The sequence below is a fragment of the Salmo salar genome, chromosome ssa13 (assembly GCF_905237065.1).
Source record: "Salmo salar chromosome ssa13, Ssal_v3.1, whole genome shotgun sequence".
Classification (NCBI taxonomy): domain Eukaryota; kingdom Metazoa; phylum Chordata; class Actinopteri; order Salmoniformes; family Salmonidae; genus Salmo; species Salmo salar.
In genome coordinates, this window is record NC_059454.1 from 36,867,324 (window position 1) to 36,878,948 (window position 11,625).

The following is an 11,625-nucleotide window of genomic DNA, read 5'->3' on the forward strand; positions in this document are numbered from 1 at the left end:
AGAAGGTGCCTGCTCACACATTGTCTGTACTGTTTTAGCAGTGAAAAAGAATACCCACAGACAAGGCACGGGTGGTGGGTCACCAAAGGCTGACCTTACCCCAGCAGAGGACATGGCCTTGGAGCTAAATAAAGGCAGGCCCGTCTTAGAGGGGATCCCTGGGGGGAAAGAGACGAGCATAGGTTCCTCCCAAGATGCCACCCGCTTCATTCAAGGTATGTCCTTCCATCTCTACATGGGATACAACCACATTCATATTGAATCAATTTGGACTGTCTGACTTTGGTTTACCTATTGCCTTGCAGTGTCTGGCAGCACTGTGTTCCTGTTAGAGCCACCAGCACAAGCACCAGACGATGCTGATCCAGTGAGTACTCCATCAAAGGCATACTGTAGGCCTGGCATGTCTTGTCTACTAGCTTCAATATGAATCCGATTAAATGTGATAGGGTGAAGGCCCCAGTGCAGCAGCAACAGCACATGATGGAGACGATGATGAGGAGGAGACCATCTCTCTGGATTCCAGAAGGCATGAGGTATCATGTTAAGACTGTGAAAGTACTATTTACTCTACAATGGTGAGGAGTCCTCATCAAAATCAAAAAATCTAATTTCTTTTACAGGACCCAGATGCTATACAGTGGGAAAACCAGCCTGGCAACATAGTGCGTATTAATAAAAGGACACCACATCCTGCCAAATTCCAGCTGCGCTAATTGTATTGTGTTCACAGAGCTCACAAGCTATCAGAAAGTTGTATGGCAACCACCTCCGGCGCCAAATAGAACTGGCAGACATAGACATTCAGTACAAGAAGAAAAAGATGGAAAATCTTGCACTGGAGTCCGAAATAAAAAAGAGGACAATTAGGAAACTGGACCTTGAAATAAAAAAACTTGAGAGGGAGGTGAGATATGCCTTCAATGTACACTGTATGCTAACTGTAACACAAATGTATTAATCATTATTTTTCTTTCCTCCCCAGCTCCAAGAAGATGACACAGCTCAAAATAAAAATTAGGTATATTCTCGTAAAGTCAAGTGAGCCATGACATATGAGCTCTTATTGTGAGCACACAGGACGGTGGCATCTTTCTAAGGTTTTTTTATTTTCCCAGCAATCAGTACAACCAAGTCATCGTTATAAGGCATCGCCCTCTTTTGCCCACCCCCCAGCACCAGGTGTGGCCACTAGCCTATATGAAGGCCCAAAATTGTGTGTTCCTTTCTGCTCTGACAATGGCATGCCCATTCGTGCGAGATGTGGTGGATGAAGAAGCACTTGTGCTGAGGAGAGCCTTCAGGCGAGAAAGGGTCTTCAGGGACCGGTTGGACCCACTGGCCTTCCCTGATGACCATCTATATGAAAGATACAGGTTTTCTGCAGATGGCATCAGGTATCTATGCAGACTACTGGGTCCCAGGATTAAGCACCGCACTGCACGGAGCCATGCACTGAGTGTGGAGCAAATGGTTTGTGTGGCCTTGCGCTTTTTTTCTAGTGGAGCCTTCCTGTACTCAGTGGGGGATGCAGAACAGCTGAACAAGGCCACAATTTGCCGCACAATAAGGAGTGTGTGTCTGGCTATCAAAGCATTAGCAGATGTCTTCATCTCCTTCCCTGGCCACAGAAGACTCTGTGACATCAAAGAGGAGTTCTATAGGATTGCAGGTAAGAGGATCTACAAATTACAGGACAACTGTTAACACATAGTAGGATACTCATTACTTTGTGTGACAGGTTTCCCCAATGTCATTGGTGCAGTGGACTGCACACACATAAGGATAAAAGCCCCCTCAGGTGCCCATGAGGCCGATTTTGTGAATAGGAAATCCTTTCACAGCATTAATGTTCAGGTGAACATAACTTTTGATATTGTCCATTGACGAACACTCTGCATTGCCAGTGATGTGCATTGATTGGTGTAATATTCCTCATCTTATGATTTCAGATGGTCTGCAATGCTGACTGTGTGATCAGCAATGTTGTGGCAAAATGGCCTGGCTCAGTCCATGACTCCAGAATCTTTCGGGCCTCTGAAATCTATCAGTGCCTATCACAAGGTAAGCCACACAACCCCTATTTATAACCATCATGGCTGTGTCAAGAATATCACTGTGTTTATGAGGTAGTAATGATGAGATTTTGTGTTGACAGGTGAATTCTCTGGTGTGCTGCTGGGAGACAGGGGGTATGGCTGCCAGCCTTTTCTCCTGACACCTTTCACAGACCCCCAGGAAGCACAGCAGGCCTACAACCATGCCCATGCCAGGACCAGGGCCAGAGTTGAAATGACCTTTGGCCTCCTGAAGGCACGCTTTCACTGCCTTCACAAATTAAGGGTCAGCCCTGTTAGGGCATGTGATATTACTGTGGCTTGTGCTGTCCTCCACAATGTGGCCTGCCTGAGGAAGGAGAGGGCCCCCAGAGTGCCACCAGCCATGGACTGGGACAATCCGGCAATCTTCCCTGATGACGACAGTGGTCGGCTGCTGAGGGACCAATATGTGTTGAATTATTTTAGTTAGTATGTGTGCTTTCAATTTTGGTTAAATATGTCCTGCGGTGGCAGAGGAATTGGGTTTTTTTTGGGTTCGTTTTTTTACGAATTTGGCCTCTTATGATGTTTGTGCGGTATACTGTGTGTAATACAAGGCTGCAGGGAGGCTACTGCATCCATTCATTTGTCTGTTCAGTTGATGTGTATGGATTTGTCCTGCATTTATTTTAGTGTGCAGACATGCAGGGTGTGTTATATACAGACCTTTGAATGTGTATGTATCATTTTGTATAATATGCTTGGATTCTGTGCTTTCCATCTTGTAGTCACTGTGACTTCAGTTTCGAAAGGAGCTGATGGTTTACCTGCTTTGTTTTGTCCTTATTCAATAAAGGAACATAATGTTACACATTGTGTTTTTATATTCATATGGAATGTGTATTTGTTTATATGACAGAGTACTAGGGCCACACTGAAGAAAAAGGATAAAGTCATAAATTTATGAGGCTGGTTCTTTCTGCAGAAAAGCTACATATTGTTTTTACAGTTTTGATACTTATGACAATGTGATACTTAATATTCTGGCACATCAGCATGTCTTTGTTTATGAAACCATACTGAAGTACAATTTCACGAAATGCCCCACATCTGTCATTTTAACAACTGTCCTCCTTTAAAACAACCGGTTACAATATTATTACTTGTGTTTTTTTCCCCTCTGTGGCCCTAATATTCTATCATTTTATATATAGCCTTATAGTCTATGGGAAACTGTAAATTATCTAATGATAGCAACATAATCTAAAAATTATTTTTTATCCAAAATCATTGAAATTAATGATCACAAACGTTTAAATAATGACAGTGGGTCTAGTTATGTGATAACAATGTATAGTGAGCAGTGAAATAACTATTGGTTTCCATTTGTGGTGACTGCTGACTGACATTAGGGATGAGATTAAATAGATCCTGGAATTTAGCCTGGTCTGGAGCAGGCTAGCTCCACAGAATAAATCTCCATGGTAATTTATACCATAACATATCCTCCTGCCCCCTATCCATCTTTAGTGCAACCGGATTACGGATCAATTGAGCCAGGATCACCAAGATATCCTGGCTTAATCCCTTATCCTAGTTTTGTGCAACAGGCCCCTGGTGTACCTAATGTTTTGTACACACAGTGTAGTTCTCAATTACCATCTGGAAGTAAAGTGATATTATTGCAAGCCTACAATACTATATTTATATACTGTTATATGCATGTAGGCTAGGAGATAAAATAATTTTAAAAAATCAACTTATTTTAGAAGAAATAGGGAATTATTTAAGAAAAATGCAGGGGTGCCAATATATTTGGCCCAAACTGAAATATACACTGTACAAAAATATAAACACAGCATGTAAAGTGTTGATCCCATGTTTCATGAGCTGAAATAAAATATCCCAGAAATGTTCCATATAAACAAAAAGCTTATTTCTCTCAAATGTTGCGAACAAATTTGTTTACATCCCTGTTAGTGAGCATTTCTCCTTTGCCAAGATAATCCATCCACCTGACAGGTGTGGCATATCAAGAGGCTGATTCAACAGCATGATCATTATACAGGTGCACCTTGCGCTGGGGACAATAAAAGGCCACTCTAAAACAGGCAGTTTTGTCACACAACACAATGCCACAGATGTCTCAAGTTTGAGGGAGATTGCATTTGGCATGCTGACTGCAGGAATGTCCACCAGAGCTGTTGCCAGAGAGTGTAATGTTAATTTCTCTACCTACCATAAATCGCCTCCAACGTCGTTTTAGAGAATTTGGCAGTATGTCCAACCGGCCTCATCAATGACGTCTGAAGCTTTATTTTATCACTTGCTTATTCAAACTTCCCGTACGAAAAAAGATTGGAGCCAGTGTGCAGTATATCTGCAGTACACTGCAGTTTAACTGTAGTTAGAGTGCAGTATAACTACAGTATGCTGCAAATATTGCGTCCAAAATAACTCGTTTTATTTTTTTTACTGCAGTAAGTTTGCAGTGTAACTACAGTTAGAGTGCCACTGACTTCGCATTGGTTCTGGTGCTTTCTTCGATTCCAAGCTACTTTCAAACACAGACCTTTACTGGACACCATATTTACAAGCATAAATAGGATTTTGTACATAAAGTTTCACTTGACTGGTAGCTTAGCAGCTAGAGTAGGGAACTATGGAACATTCAGGACAGTGAAGGTGTGAGGTCGACTCCTTTGAAGGCACACTACTTAGATTTCTTTTTTTTAAATGTGAAACCACACTTTATGCACTGTTGTTGAAATAATTTGTTTTATTTAGTATAGTATAAGGTTCTGTGTTATGCGTCCTAAATAATGCCACATATTCCGTTTTTCAGAAATAGTCAACTTCAAGGCAAACCTTGTATGTCAAGTAATTATAGGCTACTAAAGTCAACGATTTACCGCTGAGCCACAGTTTTGATGAAGATAGTGGAGAGAAAACACGTCTATCTGATCATCACAAGCTGCTATTTATTGCTGACCAGCAGATGTCACTAATGTGCATTGGGAACAGATAATGAAGCTCCGAGTAATTAAACGTTTTTTTGGCACAATTTGGTGAACCCGCTGAAACCTTCATAAAGCCTTTGTTTCCCATCACTAGTTAAACTTATTTTGTGTCCAAAACGAACAGTGAAATCCGACTCATCATCTACGGCTTCAAAACCTAAGTCGAAACTCTCGTCTGTAAAACTGGCTGCTACTGCGACCCGTAGAACGAGAAAGTAGCCACGAACCATTAGAAAGAGTAGCATCAAGGAGCCAATTGAAAGAGGGGGTTGGTTTCCCCCGGCAGCTTTTCCCTGCATGGCGCCATACCTCAGTGCCTGGCGCAGTCGGACCATATTGTACAAAACAGCAGTTGAGTTAGATTGTGGCAGATTGTCCACATGGGGGCACAGTGAGCTCACGGCTTTGGCTGATCCACAATTCTGGGACACATTTTCAGGTTGACCATTCGAAACAGCATTTTTGAGGCTTTCAGGATCTCAGCTGAACTCATCTACACCAGGCAAATGGTCAGACATGGCATGGCAAATATATAAGTAACAAATCGGTAATTTTGTTGGTATAGCCTACTCACCAACAGTCCATGCGAGTTTATCATTGATGTAGACTTAGAGTGTAGTTTATACAGGCTCAATCCTGTTGTTGTGTAGCCTATGTATAAGAATTGATCAAATTCTCTACTAATAATGTCCTAAGATGAAGTTAATTTCAACTGAATACAGTATCTAATTAATTGTGGACATTTCTCTACATCATATTGAATAATGAATGTCATGTACTCTCTCTTCTGATTTGGCTTTTGTTGCACTTGGGTACAAAACATATTTTCTGTCATTGTATATTTAATAGGTTGTATGAGAATGACTCTATTGAGCTCTCCCTCCCACTCCCAACATTCTTCCCCATACACTACCCACACACCCACCATGGGTCACACAACTTGGCTTATGGAGAAATGAGACTCACTGAGTGTTCCAATAGTGGTTTCCAGATCTATTGACATCATTATTTTGATAGCTGGTTATAGGATAGAATACCAAATTCCAAAATTCAGCAAAATAACTTAGGACAGTTCAATTTGTTCTCATGTTAGGATCTGCTTGAATTGTTCACAACCAAAAACCATACAGTATCATATTTGTTCCAATGAGGCCAACATAACATATTAAACTCATCATTGGTAATGGTGAAAGAAAACCAAAATCCCTATGCATAAATGTAACATTTTCCCCATTCTGACGCATTGATCCCTGAGCTCAGCATACTGCATATGAAGAAATTACCCATCACAGAGTCAACTCTGCGGGGGCAATAACCACGTGTAGCACAATCTATAAAAGTGTAATGTGTATTACACCTATATACTGTATCACTCCACTCCAGACACTGGCTTTGTGGTGTTCACCCATAACTGATAAGGCAGTCATGGCTAGCTGTTGCTGCCTGCTGTGTCTCAGTAGAGATGTGGGCCCAGGGTAGGGAGTGTACATTGGCCATTTTCCCAGGGTCCCACAAAAGAGAGAAAGTATTACAAGAGGCCCAAACACACGTCAGGCCGAGCCAGGAAAGGAAAGGGGAGGCAATGGAACCTCCAATACACCCTCAGCTCTCTGTCAGACCCTAGCTGCAATGTGGTGTGGAGCGCCGGTGGGTCAGAGGCATGCTTTTGTTTTGATTTCTCTCCAAGGCTGGGGATAAACCCCATCACTCTGACTCACAAATGTTGGATATTGGCTATCTTTCTTTCGCTAGCCCTTTTTTCCTTTTTTTCTTAGGGGAATTTCCTTTTGTAGCCGGTCCAGATAGAGCTCATAGATGAAATAGTGCTGTTAGTGTCTCAACGTTTCCTGGACCTGCTCAAGGTCATTGCACCATGAATATTTTAACCTGCCTGCCTCTTTGAGAGTGAATAGGGACTTTACAGAGAGTGTTCTTAATTTAATCATCTCTTCTCCAAGGCCATTATCGATTTGAGCAACAGTGACGCAGGTAAAATCCCCATGATAACACAAAGTTGTATTTGTTCAGATTTTTTCATGAATCTTTAAAAATAAAGTGGACTTAAAGTGAGTTTGGCCTGTGCCATCCCTACCCAGTCATGCAGGTTATAACGTTGCATGCGGAAAAGCTTGCACAACCCTGTTGGGCATCTCTATTCAAAACATATTTCATTCCAACTCACATCATGTGAGCACAGTACTGTTACCATAGCCGTGGGAAGTAGGGGTGCTGCAGCATCCCTTAAAAAATCATGAAAATATTTATTAATTTAAAAATAAATACAAATATTTTTTCACAAAAGTAGTGCCCTGGGCCTTTACTAGTCCTGTTAAAGCAGACCGATATAGGTGTCTTCCCATGGCTATGACTGTTACCGTCTGTTTTGGTGTTATGTCCATGATCCATCTTGAAAACTATTGCCTCATACTCTGTAGAGGGAAATATATGGAGACCAGAAGAAGGAAAAACACTACCTTGGCTAGTTCCTACACTGAGTGTACAAAACATTATGAACACCTGCCCTTTCCATGACATAAACCCGGGTCCTCAAGTACCCCCAACAGTACACAGATTCGTTGTGCCCCTTGACAAACACACCTCATTCGACTCATTGAATGCTTGATGAATAGTTGACAAGTTGAATCAGGTGTGCTTGTCCAGGGTTACAATACAAATGTGTAGTGTTGGGGGAACTTGAGAACCAAGGTTGGGAAAAACCAGTGGTGGAAAAAGTACCCAATTGTCATACTTGAGTAAAAGTAAAGATACCATAATAGAAAATGACTCAAATAAAAGTAAAAGTCACCCAGTAAAATCTAGAAGTATTTGGTTTTAAATAGATTTGAGTATCAGAAGTAAATGTAATTGCTAAAATATGCTTAAGTATCAAAAGTATTAAGCAAACCAGACGGCACCATTTTCTATTTTTTTTTTTTAATTTACAGATAGCCAGGGTTACGCTCCAACACTCAGACATCATTTACAAACAAAGCTTGTGTTTAGTGAGTCCGCTAGATCAGAGGCAGTAGAGATGACCAGGGATGTGTGTGAATTAGTGTGTGAATTAGACCATTTCTCTGACCTGCTAAGCTTTCAAAAGTACATTTGGGTGTCAGGGAAATGTATGGAGAAAAAAGTACATTATTTTCTTTAGGAATGTAGTGAAGTAAAAGTAAAAGTTGTCAAAAGTATAAATAGTAAAGTAAAGTACAGATACCCCCAAAAACTACTTAAGTAGTACTTTCAAGTATTTTTACTTAAGAACTTTGCAGGATATTTCAATACCACTGCTTTAGTGAGAGTGATATGTGATGTACTACATCCCTGGCATAACCACAGAGATACAATGTGTATTTAATTATGTGGGCATGAATATGTCAAGCTCAGAGATCACCACTATCTGAAACTCAAACGAAAAAAAAGTTACACCGTACAGAAACCACACGCCAGCCACCCTCACTTCCCTTATTCCACTGTGACAACTTTTACAAACAATGCTCAAATGCAAATGCTATCACTAATGTCATCAGTTTGCTTTGTTTTGAATCTTCCACTTTCACTGTCGTCACAGATCCCCTTGGGATCGGCGATACTCTTGAAATATCACATCTTAGTTGACTTAGTGAGTGATATCCTCCTTCTGGTATTATGTTATGGCCTCTCTCTCTCTGGTGGAGGGTGTGTGGGACAGTGAGTGTAGCGCTTGAGAGCTCATAGCCTGTTTGTGAAGCACAATGCAACAGCAAGTGTTATACCAGTGTTGACTTGGAGTCTCTCCATTTGACATTTTTGAGGAGATAACTAAATGAACATGTAATCTGTGACGAGAACAGCTGCAGTGTCCCTGCACTGAGGCTCTGCATGGAACACATTATTTGAGCATTGAATTTTGATGGCTCCTTAGGCCAATTAATCAGTTTAAAATCAACAATAATCTAAATACGTATGAGATTTCTGTATATGCATCATCACTCGTTATTAAAATGCTATTGTAAATCAAGTTGTACTTTCAGAACTGGTTAACTGTCAATCTTAGACAAAGATTGGCATCATTACCGGAAATTAATGGAACAATGTGTTATCTGTTTCACATTCAAACAATGTACACACACAGCCATGCCTGGCCCGTGGACAAAGAGCTGCGTATTGTGCTTGGGACTCTGTGTGCACAATTCTTCGGAATTACAAACACAATAAACGTCTGGGAACACAGTACAGTATCTTTGAGTTCCATCCTCTCCCTGTTTTCCGGGAGCTGGCTCTTGGAAACCCTGGTGAGTCAACATCCTCTCTCTTCATGGACAAACACTGGACTGACACATTCAGGGCTGTACTGACACACAGCAAAGTGCAGTGGTGGCTGTTTTCACAGTCTGTGTATCCATTTCTGAGTCTCTGCTTGTTTGGTTGATTTACATATGCTTTAAATGGTGGACGATTAGGCGTCTAACACTGGAATGTACAGTACCAGTAAAAAGTTTGGACAGACCTACTTATTCCAGGGTTTTTCTTTATTTTTACTATTTTCTACATTGTAGAATAATAGTGAAGACATCAAAACTATGAAATAACATATATAGAATAATGTAGTAACCAAAAAAGTGTGAAACAAATCAAAATATATTTTAGATTTTAGATTCTTCAAAGTAGCCACCCTTTGCCTTGATGACAGCTTTGCACGCTCTTGGCATTCTCTCAACCAGCTTCACCTGGAATGCTTTTCCAACAGTTTTGAAGGAATTCCCACATATGCTGAGCACTTTTTGGCTGCTTTTCCTTCACTCACTCTGTGGTCCAACTCATCCCAAACCATCTCAATTTGGTTGAGGTCGGGTGATTATGGAGGCCAGGTCATCTGATGCAGGACTCCATCACTCTCATTCTTGGTCAAATAGCCCTTATACAGCCTGTAGGTGTCCTGTTGAAAAACAAATGATAGTCTCACTAAGCACAAACCAGATGGGATGGCATATCGCTGCAGAATGCTGTGGTAGCTATGCTGGTTAAGTGTGCCTTGAATTCTAAATAAATCACTGATAGTGTCACCAGCAAAGCACCCCCACACCATCACACCTTTTCCTCCGTGCTTCAGGGTGGGAACTACACATGCGGAGATCATCTGTTCACTTACTCTGCATCTCACAAAGACACAAAGATTGGAACCAAAAACCTCAAATTTGGACTCATCAGACCAAAGGACAGATTTCCACCGGTCTAATGTCCATTGCTTGTGTTTCTTGGCCCAAGCAAGTCTCTTCTTCTCATTGGTGTCCTTTTAGTAGTGGTTTCTTTGCAGCAATTCAACCATGAAGGCCTGATTCATGCAGTCTCCTCTGAACAGTTGATGTTGAGATGTGTCTGTTACTTGAACTCTGAAGCATGTATTTGGGCTGCAATTTCTGAGGCTGGTAACTCTGAATTTATCCACTGCAGGTAACTCTGGGTCTTTATTTCCTGTGGCGGTCCTCATGAGAGCCAGTTTATCATAGTGCTTGATGGTTTTTGAAACTGCACTTGAAGAAGCTTTCAAAGTTCTTGAAATTTTCCGGATTGATTGACCTTCATGTCTTAAAGTAATGATAGACTGTTATTTCTCTTTGCTTATTTGAGATGTTCTTGACATAATATTGACTTGGTCTTTTACCAAATAGGGCTATCTTCTGTATACCACCCATACCTTGTCACAACACATCTGACTAACTCAAACGCATTAAGAAGGAAAGAAATTCCACAAATTAACTTTTAACAAGGCACACCTGTTAATTAAAATGCCTTCCAGGTGACTACTTCATGAAGCTGGTTGAGAGAATGCCAAGAGTGTGCAAAGCTGTCAAGGCAAAGGGTGGCTACTTTGAAGAATCTCAAATATAAAATATATTTTGATTTGTTTAACACTTTTTTGGTTACTACATGATTCCATATGTGTTATTTCATCGTTTTGATGTCTTCACTATTATTCTACAATGTACAAAATAGTCAAAATAAACCCTTGAATGAGTAGGTTTGTCCAAACCTTTGACTGGTACTCTGTGTGCTGTACTGTACAGTATGAATGTGACTGTTTTTCTTCAACATCCCAGAACGCTCTGAGTTCCAGAACAGTCTGAACCCGACTACTTCCCCTCTCTCTAGAGACAGGAAACGGTTACTGTCGCCGCTTCCCTTCTTGTGCTTCTAACCCAGCAAAGACGTCCTCTTTAAGAAGTGCTGAAGTACAGCCATGAAGGCGTCCCTCAGATCTCCGTAGGTGTCAGTCCCCCATTTGTCACTGGGTTGAGACATGCTAGGACAAAGCATAGTGAAACTCTAATGCCACAATAACTGCAATAACAATGTGTCTTTATATTGTTGAATGGCCATTGTCTTTGGATTCCTATATTGGACTAATATCCAGTAATAAATATTACCAACAATATTGGTGGATCTTGAAATTACATGTACATTTTAGAAATGTCCAAACTTGTAGAGTGAGTCCAGCTCTGACGAAGATCATTCGCCTTGAGTCACTTCCTGCTATTGTGTGTGAGGAGGGCATTCTCAGAATGGGAGGGAGAGAAATTCATTTG